Below are 14014 nucleotides of genomic sequence, written 5' to 3'. Positions count from 1 at the left end.
GGTTGTAGGTGGCTGAGGTCCTGTATGCTTCATATAACTGAGTGTCTTTACCTTTTGCTAAATTAGGAAAATTCTCCTGGATTATTTCTGTGAATAGCTTTTGTAGTCCCCTTGTTTGTGCCCCTACTTCTTCTTTTATGTTCTTAATTCTTAAATTATAGATCCTCTTATCATCTTCTCGTCTTTGTATCATTGCTGTTTATTTCTTTGTTATTTTTAAGTTTTTCATTTCATGCTTCCATATTACAAATCTGCCCTCCAGTTCAGATAATCTGTCCTTAGTTTCTTTCATGCTGTTATGCCAGTTTTCGATAGAGTTTTTAGTTTCCTGGTAATCTCTTTGAACCTGCTTCACATATTCTATGCTTTCTCTATTTTCTCCATCAAACAATTCTCTCCTCTCTTTCTGTTCTTCCATTCCACCATCTGTTTTTTCTTGAGTGGTGTTTAGCATTTCTCTAACTATTCTGCTTATGTCTAGCTTCAGGTCATTAATAACTTCCTTCCTGAACTCGTCTATGAGGCTCTGGAGATAGCGCTTTATATCTATTGGTGCTGTGTCTGCTATTGCCTCTTTCTTGGCATTCAGGGCCAAGGAGGCTTTCTTGTTGCTCCCTCTTCCCATATTCTTTGTTGCTTATATATGCAAGCGTATATAGGAGGCCCAGCTTCCTTCCCTGTTGGTCACAGTCTGCTTGAATTGTGCTGGCTAGGTGTTCCCGCCCACTGCAGCAGACCAGGAAGTTGCAGATGGGGCAGCCAATGCGGGGCCCACCCCTCCAGGTCAACCTACCTTCAGGTGCTGGGACCTGGGTTGTGCTAGCCTACTGGGTCTCAGCCAGCAGCATCACATAGGCTAGGCACTGCTCACTAATCCCGCTTGAGAGGGGGATACGTGACTGAAGTCACTACAGCGCCCTGTTCCCACAAGTTGCCTGGTCCCAGAATGTCCTCCGTTGGAGTCTCCTAGATCATGGAAGAGTCCCAGTTTCTCTCACTCACTGCAGGTCGATGCACAGCTCCCTGCCCATCCTGCTTTCAACTCTGTTCACTGATTCCCATTATCACAGTTTTCACACATCTCTCTCTCCCTGCCGAGCTGATGTAGACACAGCAGCAGCAGCGGGAAACCCAAATCACAGCTTCCAATGGCGCAGGCTCCACCTTCCACACTGAGGTTTTTCTGTTCCTGTTATAGCACCAGGATTGCATTCCCAGTTGGTTTCTCTCAGCCCAGTTCATTCTTGCATCAGCAGGGCATATCTCCTCTTGCTTATGATTCCTTACTCCACACAATTCCTGAATTCTAAGTTGGGTCTTTCAGAGAGCCTCCGTAGCTGCTGCTATCTGTATGCCATGTTCTCTGAAGTCCCATATACCCTTTTTCAGGTTAATTATATTTCCTATAAAGAGCATCTCGGTGGACCCTACCTCCTGATATACTCTGTCTGTGATTCTCTTTTTTTATTTAGTGTATCAAGGCCATCTATATTAGAGACTATAGCCAACATTCTCTGCATCATTTCTGTTGTGTTCTTTTTTTGCCATCAGTTGTCTGCTAGTCTTCTTCATTTCACTTTTGCTCCATTCATTGAAGCCTCTTTGTCACTGTTCCTGGAATCCTGGTGCTTTTCTCTGTCTCTAGAATGTCCTCCAGTATTCTCTGTAGAGTTAAATTGGTAGTCACAAATCTCCCCAGTTCCTCTTTGTCTTGGAAGCATCTTGTTTCTTTATTAATTTCTAGAGACAGTTTTTCATAGTACATAAATATTGGCTGGAGGTTATTTTCTTTAAGGGCTTGGAATACTTTTCTCCACCTCTTCTTGATTTGATCATCTATGCTGAGAATCTGCTGTGATTTTGGTTTGTTTTCCTTTATAAGTAATCTGTTTCTTCTCTCTGATAACTTTTAATAATATGTTCTTATATTGAATTTCTGGGATATTGATTATTACATGCCTGGGTGTAGTTCTGTTTTGGTGGTAGGTAGCTGGGATTCTGTATGTCACATACAGGTGAATATCATTTCCTTTTCTTATGTTTGGGAAGTTTTCCTTAATTATTTCTGTGAATAACCTTTGTAGTTCTTTTGTTTGTACCCCTGCTTCTTCATTCACATTCTTTATTCTTAAGTTATAGATCTCTTGTTGTCTTCTAGCCTTTGTATTTGTATGTTTCCTTGTTGCTTTTAAGGCATTTTTCCTTTCATGATCTCACATTGCAAACCTGGCCTCCAGTTTGGATAATCTATCCTTAGTTTCTTTCAAGCAGTATTGCCAACTTTCAATGAAGTTTTTAATTTCCTGGTAATCTCTTTGAATCTGCTTCATGTATTCTATGTATTGTTTATATTCTTCATCAAATGATTCTCTCCTTTTTTTGTGTTCCTCCATTCTTCCGTCTGTGTCTTCTTATGAAGTGCTTAGTATTACTTTTATTAATCTATTTATATCTTGCTTTACTTGGTTAAATATTTCACTTTTGAACTTGTCTATGAGGTTCTGAAGATATCTCTTTATGTCCACCGTTGGCATGTCTGATATTGCATGTTTGCTGTCCTCAGTCACCTTGTATTTACCTTTCCTGGATCAATATTCTCAGGTTTGGGGGCTGGGGACTTTCTCTTGTTGCTTCCCCTTCTCATTTTTTTTGTTGTTTCTTCCATATAGGGGTATACAGGAGGTCCCAGTTTCTTTCTTTGTTGGCTACAGTTCTTCTGAAGCAAATTGGCTAAGTGATCCTGTGCCCTCCAGTGTGCTACTATGGGGCAGAGGTGGCATTTCTGGCCCCTCTCCTCTGGGTCAGTCAACCTGCTGAGACCTTCACTGTGTTAGTGAGTGTCGTGCATAGGGAATTGGTTTGGGACAACATATTGGGTCTTAGCCAGGGGTGTGACCCAGGCCAAACACACCCCACCAATTCCACCTGGGAAGGGAACAACTGACTGAAGCCAATGCTGTTCCTTGTTCTTGCCAGTCCTGCCTGGTTCCGTGATGGCCTGTTGGAATGACACCCTTTTACATGGAAGGGATTTATTCCCGGCACTCATCATAGGTTGATGCAGTTCCCCTGCCACTCAGTTCTTCATTGGGTCCTCCAACATCTGACCTTGGTGTGACTGTGGCTCCAGTGAGTTTAAATGGTGGGAATTTGGGCAGCTTAGTAAGTCATGGCCATGTTAGTTCAGGCACTGCAGTGCGAGCACCAAACTTTTAACTGTTCTAATAGTAGCACCAGGACTTCATATTTGATTGGTTCCTCTCACCTTAGTTTCTTCCTGGGTCAACAGGATCCCTCTCCCTCTATCTAGGACTCTCCATGCTGTGATATTTTGGCATCTAAGATGATTATCTCTGGAAGACTCTGTAATATACTCTTATCTATCCACCATGTTTATCGGAACTCCATCTAAAGTGTATTTCTCATCTATTTTATATTTATGATGTTTATGTTTTGGCAACCAAACGTAGTGCACTATGATCATTTGCATGCCAATCTTTTTAAGAACAGTATGTTTCTTTTGGGTAGACTCGGAGAGAGGATATTCTTGAATATATAGTAAGTTTTTGAGAAAATATCAGAACACTTTCAATCATGATCATATCATATTCCCATGAGCAATGTATGAGGGTTTTAATTTAACATTCTTACAACATTAATTATCTTCTTCTGCTGGTAACCTATCATAGTAGTCAGTGAATAGTATTGCACTGTAGTTTTGATTTGTATTTCCATAATAAAGTGATTTTGCCTTGTTTTCATGTGCTACCCAATTTCTTAATGGCTTATGAGCAACTAAGGGTCTGAAGCTCTCCTAGATATCATTCATTTGAAACTTTATATGGAGGTATTTCTGAAATCTCTCTCTGTCTCTCTGTCTCCCTCTCTGTCTCTCTCTGTCTCTCTGTCTCTCTCTCTCTCACACACACACACATGCACACACACACACACACACACACACACACACACACACCCCTCTTTTCCTTTCAATGAAAATGCTTCATAACTCAACAAGGTGAGAATGGAGAACTGAAGCAATAAAAGCTCCTTACCATGTTCTTTGGATCTAGCTTTGAATCAAACTTTCCATTGCACCAAGAATCACTTGTTACTTGAAGAGCAGTGAACATTATGTACCTGCATGCATGATATTTTTGAGTAAGAAAAACTAATGTTAAGAAACAATACAAATATTATTTGATATATCAATTGACCAATTGCATTTACATAAAAATTATTAAAATTTTTGAAATGTTCACTTTTTTCTGATAATTATATTACAGAAGACAAATTCAGAAATCATCTAGAATATTTTATAAATAAATATAAAAGAGTAGAAAACTCTTTGGTATTTAGACATAGCTTGAACAAGACTAATTTAAAGAGTGCAATAATGATACTGAAAGAATAGCAATGGTATTTCATCAAAAATACAGAAGCATGTCTATTGTAGTTAGGGGTTACAAGGAAAAAATTTTAAATAGGGTAAAGTTAAACACAACAAAACAGAATGTAAGAAAGCAATGTAAGATACACAGATTTCAAAGCAATACAACCAGAGATCTTCACTAGCTATCATATTTGTCTCTTGTTTTCTTCCAAATAGTTTTCCATGTCTTCCCATACAGTGAATTCACACAAAGCAACATAGTATAAAACTGATCAGAACAGGATGATGAGAGCATTTTAGGTCTTCAAGACCAGACAATAAGGAAGTCAACAATGGCTGTCAGAGTGTCTCTCATTCTCCTCAAAATAGCTGTCTATCACTTCATGTATGTTGAAATTAAACAAAATAAAGCAGACTAAAATAATTCTGAACAAAGAAAAATAGTATTGTTGGATTTGACATCATGATGCTACAGAATAAGCACGGGGTACTGTAGTGTCTATTTTTCTTTAAAGTAGTTGTTCATTTCATCATGCATTATATAATCAGTTCTCATAAACTGTTTAGAAGTTCTATGCATGCATGAGTTGCTACATGTATATTTATCCTTTCTATATTAGAAGGAAAAACAAAACAAAGCAAAACAAAACAAATTCCTATACAAACATGAAACAAAAAAAGTCATATAAACCACAACACAAAGTGATCTACAGTGGTTACATTGATGCCTCTTGTTATCTTCAATAGAATTGTCTATGTCATCAGGCATAGTATAATTGAACATAGCAGTACATAAAAATATTAATAAAAACAAAACATTGGAGATGTTAATTATAAGAATTCAAAAGCAGGTAATAGTCAAACCAGATTGGATATCCTAGTGAATCTTGTCATCTTCAGGATAGTTGCCTATACTCAGACTTGATAATATGAATCATAAGAGATTTCAATAAAATCAGTCAATACAAAGCAGCAATCTAACAAACCAGATTCAAATAAGATTAGTCACAATAAGACAGTGTAAATTATAAAGGGCAGTGCTTGCTCTGGGAGAGACTTGGATCATCACAAACAGTGGTTAGGACCCCACTCAGCTTTCTGAACAACCCTAGGAGGCACAGGAGATCCCGCAGGTCTAACTAGGCCACCCCTAGCCACCTCTTTGAGCCCCTGGAGTTGAGGGTGGGCCAGGTGATTTCCTGTGTGTCTGAGCTCACTCAGGTAGAGCTTTGGACCACCCCTCCCAGCTTTTAGGACCCTGACCAGCTTCCTGAAACATACTTGGGGGCACAGGACATCCTGCAGGCCTTACTGGGCCATGCCTAGCCACCTCCATTAAACCCCTGGAGCCAAGGGCTCACAAAGTGACTTCCAGTGCCCTTGTGGTTGGGGAGAGCTTTGGACCTTTGCTCCCAGTGGTTAGGACCCTGCCCAGTGTCATCGACCACCACAGAATACATGGGAGGTCCCTGAAGGCCTGACTGAGCCATGCCCAGTGACCTGCAATCAGTTCTGGGGAGCTGTGTGCACAAGAGGTGATTTCCAGCATGCCTGGGTGAAGCTTTGCAACATCCCTTGCAATCCAGATTTATAGGAAAATGACAAAATGAAAGACAAAAATTCAGCCTCAAATCTCAAGCCCCTCCCAAGAAAGCCTAGGAGCCATGCACACAGAAGAAAACATAAGCCATATGCCTAAAATGCATGAAATGATATCAACTGAAATAAAGAAACAACTCTGGAAAGATATAAAACAACTTAAAACAGAAATAATCTTTCGGGTAAAAGAATAAATGATAAACATAGTGAAAGAAATGCTAAAGATATCTAGAGAAGACATAGCTAAAAGATTAGAGGACAATTGCAAAAAGATGGAAACCCTGAATGAACAATCTAAGAAACAAATAGAATGCATAAAGCAGATACAAAGAGTTATACAGGAAATCAAAAATTCCATTGAAAGTTGGCAAAACCACCTCAGGAAAAGTGAAGATAGAATTTCAGACTTCAAAGACAAGATTGAAGCTAGTAAACAGGAAAGGAAAGATCTTTTAAAAATAACAAGGAATCAGGAAATAACAATTCAACAGCTTCAAGATGATGCACAGAAAAACAATATAAGATTGACAGTGATAAATGAAAAAGAAGGGAACAACACAATGATACCAAGAGGCTATTTATAGAAATAATAGCTGAAAATTTCCCAAACATGAGAATGGAAACTTACATACAGATCAGTGAATCATATAGTACTCCAAATAACCAAAATCAAAATAAAACTACACCCAGACATTTAATAATTAACATCACAGAAATCCAACATAAGAACAGAATAGTAAAAGCTATTAGAGAAAAGAGACAGAGCTATTAGAGAGAAGAGAAAGAAAAACCTATCAGAATCACAGCATACTTCGCAGCACAAACAATGAAATCAAGAAGAGCATGGAGTGAAGTTTTTCAGAATCTAAAGGAAAAAACTTCCAGCCCAGACTGATGTACCCTGCCAAACTGCTCTTCAGAATGGATGCAGAAATATGATACTTCCATGACAAAGAATAGCTGAAGAACTTCATGATCACCAAACAAACCCTGGAAAGAATAGTGAAAGACATTCTAGTCAGACATAGGAAAAAAACCACTAAGCCAGGCAGATAATTGTGGTAGAATTCATTTCAAGGGCTCCAGAAAGCTTATATTTTTCCATCCCTGAAGCAATAGGATCTGAAACAAAAAACAAATAAAAAAGTGGCAAGTATGCAAAAAACTATTAAGATGTGGAATGTCAGTACTGGCATGTGCCTTATGACTCTTTTGGACCATGATTACTAGGTATATGGAGTTACAGTCTGGGGGGAAATTTATTTTGAGTTGTGCTGAAGACAAGACCATAGTTGTATGGGATTAGAAGAATAATCAATGCATGAACACACTCAATGCACAAGAACTCTTGTTACCTCCTTGGATTTTCACAACATAGTTCACTAGGTGGCTATCAGCAGTGCAGACCAAAGAGTGAAGTGAAGGTGTGGGAGTACCACTGAGCAAATCTTATTTGGTCCCTTCTTCCCTTTCCTCTGGATGCACCCTGAGGATAACATGGTTACCCCACTGAGCTCTGTTTAAGTAAATATTGTCTCTTCATATTAAAAAAAGGAAAGAGAATTGATGAGAAATACTTTGCATTCAGGTTTTTAATGATGATATACCAGACCCTAAATGTGGGGACTCTTGCTGGGTTTGTAAAACTATGATTTCTAGATTTCATAGGCACACTGTATCTGTCACAGAAATTCTATGGGAAGGTTGCCCCCAAATAGCTCTTCACTGCAGATATCCACATTCGATCCATGCCCTACAACACCTGATATGGGATAACCAACTCTTCTGGGCCTGTTGAAAGCTCCATTTCTCTACCACTACCTCTTCTTCCTCATCCAAGGAAGAGTCCTTGAGTGAAGGCCTGGAATACATAGTGAGTTCAGGTCAGGCTGAACTGTATATTAGGGTCCTGGTTCAAAGAGATGGGGAAGAGGGAGAGTGAGAGGGAGAGTGAGAGTGAGAGTGAGAGTGAGAGTGAGAGTGAGAGTGAGAGTGAGAGTGAGAGGGAGAGGGAGAGTGAGAGTGAGAGTGAGATTGAGAGAGAGAGGGAGAAGGAGAGGGAGATGGGGAAAGAGAGAGGGAGAGAGAGAGAGAGAGAGAGAGAGAGAGAGAGAGAGAGAGACCTAGTATATAACACTGTGACCATATTTCTCCAAGTCAGAACAATTTTACTGGAAATGAGATCTCTGGGGTAGGTTTGTGGGGCACAGGCTGCCTCAACCTTCAGACTCTGAGATTACAGGCATGTGACACCACATCCAGTTCCTATTCCTGTACTTCTGATGAGAAAGAATGTATTCTGTAAAAAGTAGGTTGGCAATTTCTACCCTGGAACGCAGTGTCCAAAAGTCTAGGGATTAAGTGGTCTTCATACAGACCTTAACTAGAAACCTTAAAACCCTAACTAAAGAAAGAGAAGAGAAAATTTTTAACTTCTATTTCAGAAGAAAAGGTAAGGTATTGTCAGTTATGAAACTATCGAACAGGTAACAACAAAAGAAGGGGAATACTTCTATATTTTTATTTCTATTTAAGACAAAAAAGACACAGTAAAGAAAAACACACAGAAAAAGAGAGACAAGCAAACAACAACAATCCTAGAACAACAAAAGTATAGGTTTTCAAAACAAGATGATAGGAATTTAACAATGGTTTTAATATTGCATATTATTACCTTCAAAAGGGTTGCTTAGATTATCAGAGGTAGGAATCAAAATTGATCTAATCATATGAGTATTAACTCCTTTTCCAAGAACTAATAGAGTTAGTAGTATAGTCATCTTATCTATCTTATGTATGCATATGCAAATTTATGTCTTTCACTTTTTTCTCTCCTTTCATCCTTTCTCCTATCCCAGTTACTTTGCCCTTAGAGCAATTTCTTACTCTTACACAATATTTATTGTAGATTTTGGGTCTTTTTTGCTCTTTCAGTTTCTTACACTACAGAGTCAATATGATATTTACACAAGCGAGTTTGATTTATTTCGCTTATGAGTATGGTCTCAATTTGCCTTCATTTACTTATAAAAGCCTCCTTCCAATATATCATTATAGCTGAGCAGTTATCCATTCTTCATTTAAAGGTATTTGGGTTTTTTCTGAGATTGGCTGTTACAAATTGTGCTGCTATAAAAATGAGTGCATTTATATCTCTGTGGTAAGATATTTTCGATTCTTCTTGGAAACTGTCCAGAAGCATTTCTCTAATGATCAATGATGCTGAATATTTTTTATGTATTAATTTTCCATTTGTATTTCTTCATCTGAGAAGTGTATATTAATCTCAATTGCCCATTTTTGGTTTGGGTCATTGAATTTTTGGGGTCTGATTTTTAAAATTATTTTTATATTTTAGGTAGGAGTCTTTTGTCTGAGGTACAGTGGCTAAGGTATTTTCCCAACTCATAAATTTTGCTTTTATTACTTTGGAAACTTCTTTTGACATGCAAAATACTTTCAATAAGATGAAATCTCAGTTATTGATTCTAGGAAGTATTTCCCCTTGAGACTGATCTTTTTTCATTAATTCTCTGCCTACCCCCATGTGTTACTTGTTTCTACCTACTTTGCCTTCCAACAGATTTAGTGCTTCTGTTTTAATAATTAGATCTTTGATTCATTTTGACTTTAGTACATGGTGATAGACATGGATGTAGTTTTGTTTTTCGGCACAAGAAAAGCCACTTTTTCCTGTGTCAGTGATTAAAAAGGCTATTTTTCTTTCAGCGAACATGTTTGGCCCCTTTGTCTAAGATAAGTTGACTCAGTGTGTTTGTAGTTGTGACTCTATCTTCTAATCTATTTCACTGATATTCACATCTGTTTTTATTCAAATACTATGCTGATTTTATCACAGTAACAATGTAGTATAATTTTAAATTGGGGATTGTGATGTCTTCTGCATGGCCTTTGTTGCCCAGAATCGCCTTTGCTATTCTAGGTCTCTTCTGATTCCAGATGAATTTTAGGAAGAATCTCTAAATCTGTGAGATTTGCTAGTGATATTTTGATTGTAATTGCATTAAATTATATATATATATATATGAAGCGTGGCTTCTTTTATTTTTCTCCCAGTGAATTTGCTGTTTGTGTACAGGAATGCTATTGATTTTTCAGTGTTGGTTTTGTATCCAGCTATATTACTGAATTTGTTTACTACACCTAGATGAGGTTTTCTAGAGATTCGCAATTTTATTTATTCTGTATAAAAATATTGGGAAAAAGACCATTTTCACAGTGTTGTATCATATCCATCAATAAGGAATGGCTTTCCATTTTCTGAAATCCTCTTTGATTACTTTTCTCAGAGTAATATAATTTTCAATGTATGGATCTTTTACTTCTTTTGTTAGATTGATTCCTAATTATTTCATTTTTGGATGTTAAAGGGCATGGCTTCTTTTATTTTTCTCCCAGTGAATTTGCTGTTTGTGTACAGGAATGCTATTGATTTTTCAGTGTTGGTTTTGTATCCAGCTATATTACTGAATTTGTTTACTACACCTAGAAGTCTTTCACTAAAGATTTGAGGCCTTCTATGTAGAGTATCATGTTATCTGAAAATAATGATAATTTAAATTCTTCCTTTTCTATTTTTATTCCTTTTATTTCCCTCTCTTTTTTAATTTCTCTGGCTAATATTTCTAGAACTATGTTAAATAGGAGTGTTGATAATTGATATCCTTGTCTTGTTCCTGATTTTAGGGTGAAAGCTTTCAGTTTTTGTCCTTTTATAAGATGTTGGCTGTTGTTTTATCATATATGGCTTTTATCTGATTGAGATAAAGATATCTATTCTAATTTTCTCTAGGAATTTTATCACGAATGAGTGTTGATCATCAAAAGATTTTTCTACCTCTACTGAGATGTTCTTGTGATTTTGTCTTTGGCTTTGTTGATATGGTGTATTATGTTTATTGAGTTGTGTATGTTGAATCATCTCTGTATTCCTGAAATGAATCCTACTTGACCATGGTGTATAATTATCTTGATGATTTGCTGCATTCTGTTTGCCAGTGTTGTACTGAGTATTCATTTTTAATCTATGTTCTTTAGGAGGATTGGCCTGCAATTTTTTTTTGGCTGTATCTTTCTCTGGTTGTGGTATTAGGGTAGTACTTGCTTTCAGGAATAAGTTAGGGAGAATTGGTTCCCTATCAATTTTATGGAGGAGTTTGTGGAGTGTTGGCATCGTCTTCCCTAAATGTACTGTAGAATCTGTCAGTACCTGGGCTTTTCTTTTTGGTACTGATCTAATTATGTTTTCCATTTCATTAACTGAAATTGGGTTTTTCAACACTTTTACATCTTATTGTTCCAACTTTGATAATTCACATGTTTCTAGCAATATGCCCATTTCTTCTGTGGCATTGAACCTATGAGAGCAGAAGTTTTTGATGTAGGTCTTGATGATCTTCTGTACTTCCACAGGTTCTGCAGTGATTTTGCCCTTTTCATTTCTTATTGAATGGATTTGAGTTTTTTCTTTCATTTTGATGAGGTTTTCTAGAGATTCGCAATTTTATTTATTCTTTTAAAGCGTCAACTCTTTGATTCATTAATTCTTTGCATTGTTTTGTTACTTTCAGTTGCATTGATTTCTTATTTTTTTATTTTGAAGATAGTACAATACAACAAAACAAGACAGAACAAAGCCAATTGAGACAATGCATTGAAACTGGTACAGAATTTCAGAGCAGGAAACTGGGATAACAGTAATAGGTAGCATAGTATATCTTGTTATTTTCACAATACTTGTCTATTGGTTTAATTCTTATCTTTATAATTTCATCCTTTCTGTGGACTTTGGGATTCACTTGCTCTTCTTTTTCTAGAACAATGAGATGCAGAATTAGGTTGTTTGTTTGTTCCATTTTCCTGATGTGGGAAATCATGGCTATAATTTTCCCTCTGAGGCCTGTTTTCATTGTGTTCCACAGGTTCTGCTCAGTTGCATTTGCATTTTTGTTTGGTTGTAGACATTGTTTAACTTCTTTACTTTCTTCTGTGATCCATTGCCTTTTTAGAAGAGTGCTGTTTAATTTCCATACCTTTATGTAGTTCTTGTGGAAGTTTTTGTCATTAATTTCTGTCTTTATTGTGCTATCATCAAATGATTATGTGGGGGATTGTTTCAATTCCTTTGCATTTCCTTCAGCATGTTCTGTGGGCTAGTATATGAGTGTTTCAGAGAATGATCTATGTGCAGAAGAGAAGAATGTGTGTTCTGTCACTGGTTGGAATACTCTCTATATATCTACTAGGTCCATTTGTTCACAAGTTTGATTCGCTTTTGTCATTTATTTGCTGATTTTTTGCTTGATAGATTTGTGTCCTTGTGACAATGGGGTGTAAAGATCCCCTATTATAACTATATTATTGCATATTTGATTTTTCACTTCTATAAAGATTTTTCTTGCATAGACAGGTACTGCTATATTTGGTGAATATATATTTATGATTGTAATCTCTTCGCATTGAAGTTTTACCCTGACAAGTATGTAGTGACCTTCTTTACGTCTTTGATCATTCTTGGTTTGAAGTTCACATTGTCTGCAAACAGAATAGAACTCTCACTTTTTTCTTAGTTCCTGTTGCATGGAGTATTATGTCCCATCCTTTGACTTTGAGTCTATGGTTTCCTTTTGAGTTAAATGTGTTTCTTTTACATAGCATATTGTTGGATTTTGTTTCTTAATCCTCTCTGCCAGTCTGTGTTTTTTTTTTTTTTTTGGTGAGTTGAAATCATACCATTTTATGACATCTATCGGTCTTTTTTTTGTTTCTCTTTGACTCATCTTGTAGCTGTTGCATTGTTTTCTGGTTCCTTGTTATTTTTAAGAGACCTCTTCTTTCATAATCATAAGCTTCCATCCTGTCTTCAAGGTCTCAGTCTTCAATTGAGAGTCTATCTTCAGTTTCGTTCAAGCTGGTTTGTCAGCTTCCAATGGAAATTTTAATTTCCTGAGTATCACTTTGAACTATTTCATGCATTCTAATTCTGCCTTTATATAATTATTTCAAAGTTTCCATGATTTTCTTATGTAGCTCTAGTTTTAAAATCTAGATCTTTTTTAGTTACACTTAATATTTCTTTCATGATTCTCATTTCTCTTTTAACCTGAGAGATTATTTCTAATCTGATTTCCTCTATCCTTCATAGCGTTGTTTCTCTTTTCTTATTTATTTGCTGGAGTTGTTTCTTTACTTAAGTTGCTATCACGTAAGAAAGTCTAGTTGTGCAATTTCCAATGTGTTCCATTTCAATGTTTCCTGGTTTTGTGCTTGGTGGGCTGGAGGACTATGATTTCATCTTGATCTTTCATTCTGTCATTTTCTTCTAGTAACTGTGCAGCTATCCAAGCACCATTCTAATGGATTGCACTGGGATTCTGGGTTATGTAGAACTTCAGACCTCCAATGCCTATGTGGGGTCATGCTGGGATCATGCCCAAACTATGGTGCCAGAGATTTGTGCTCTGATGGGAAGAGCTTGAAATTTTCAGTACCCATCAGGTAGGTTGGTTGCTCACTGGATGGCTCTGGGGCTCTGGATTGGGCAGGGCTTGGTACCTCTGTGACCTGTGAGGCTTGCCGGGAATTTCCCTGATGCCTTGTGTTGGGATACTTGGCTGGGAAGATCTCAGTTCCTCCATGCAGTTGTCAGGGATTCCCCACCAGAGTATGGCACTGAGACCCTTGTTCCTGGAAGGATGGAGTTCAGAACCTTTGGGCCCAGGCTGCTAGCTGTGACAGATTCCTGAACCAGTATCTTGCATCTGGCTGGACAGAGTTTGTGATCTCTAGGACCCAGGTGGCTACACATGATGCACCCCTGGATAATGGTGCCAGGGCCTTGTGCCTGGCTGGGTGGAGTTCAAAATCTCCAGGACCCAGGCAGCTAGTCCGGATGCACCTCTGCAGTATGCTTGCTCCTAGCTGGGTGGAGTTTAGAACCTCTGGGACTAAAGGAGCTAATTGGGACACACCCCTAAACTATGGATCTGAGCTTTGTGCTGTTAT

The sequence above is a fragment of the Cavia porcellus genome, unplaced genomic scaffold (assembly GCF_034190915.1).
Source record: "Cavia porcellus strain 051 isolate PalLab524CR breed Dunkin Hartley unplaced genomic scaffold, mCavPor4.1 scaffold_16, whole genome shotgun sequence".
In the NCBI taxonomy this organism is placed as follows: domain Eukaryota; kingdom Metazoa; phylum Chordata; class Mammalia; order Rodentia; family Caviidae; genus Cavia; species Cavia porcellus.
The sequence above is the reverse complement of the archived record's forward strand: the minus strand, read 5'-3'. Positions refer to the sequence as shown.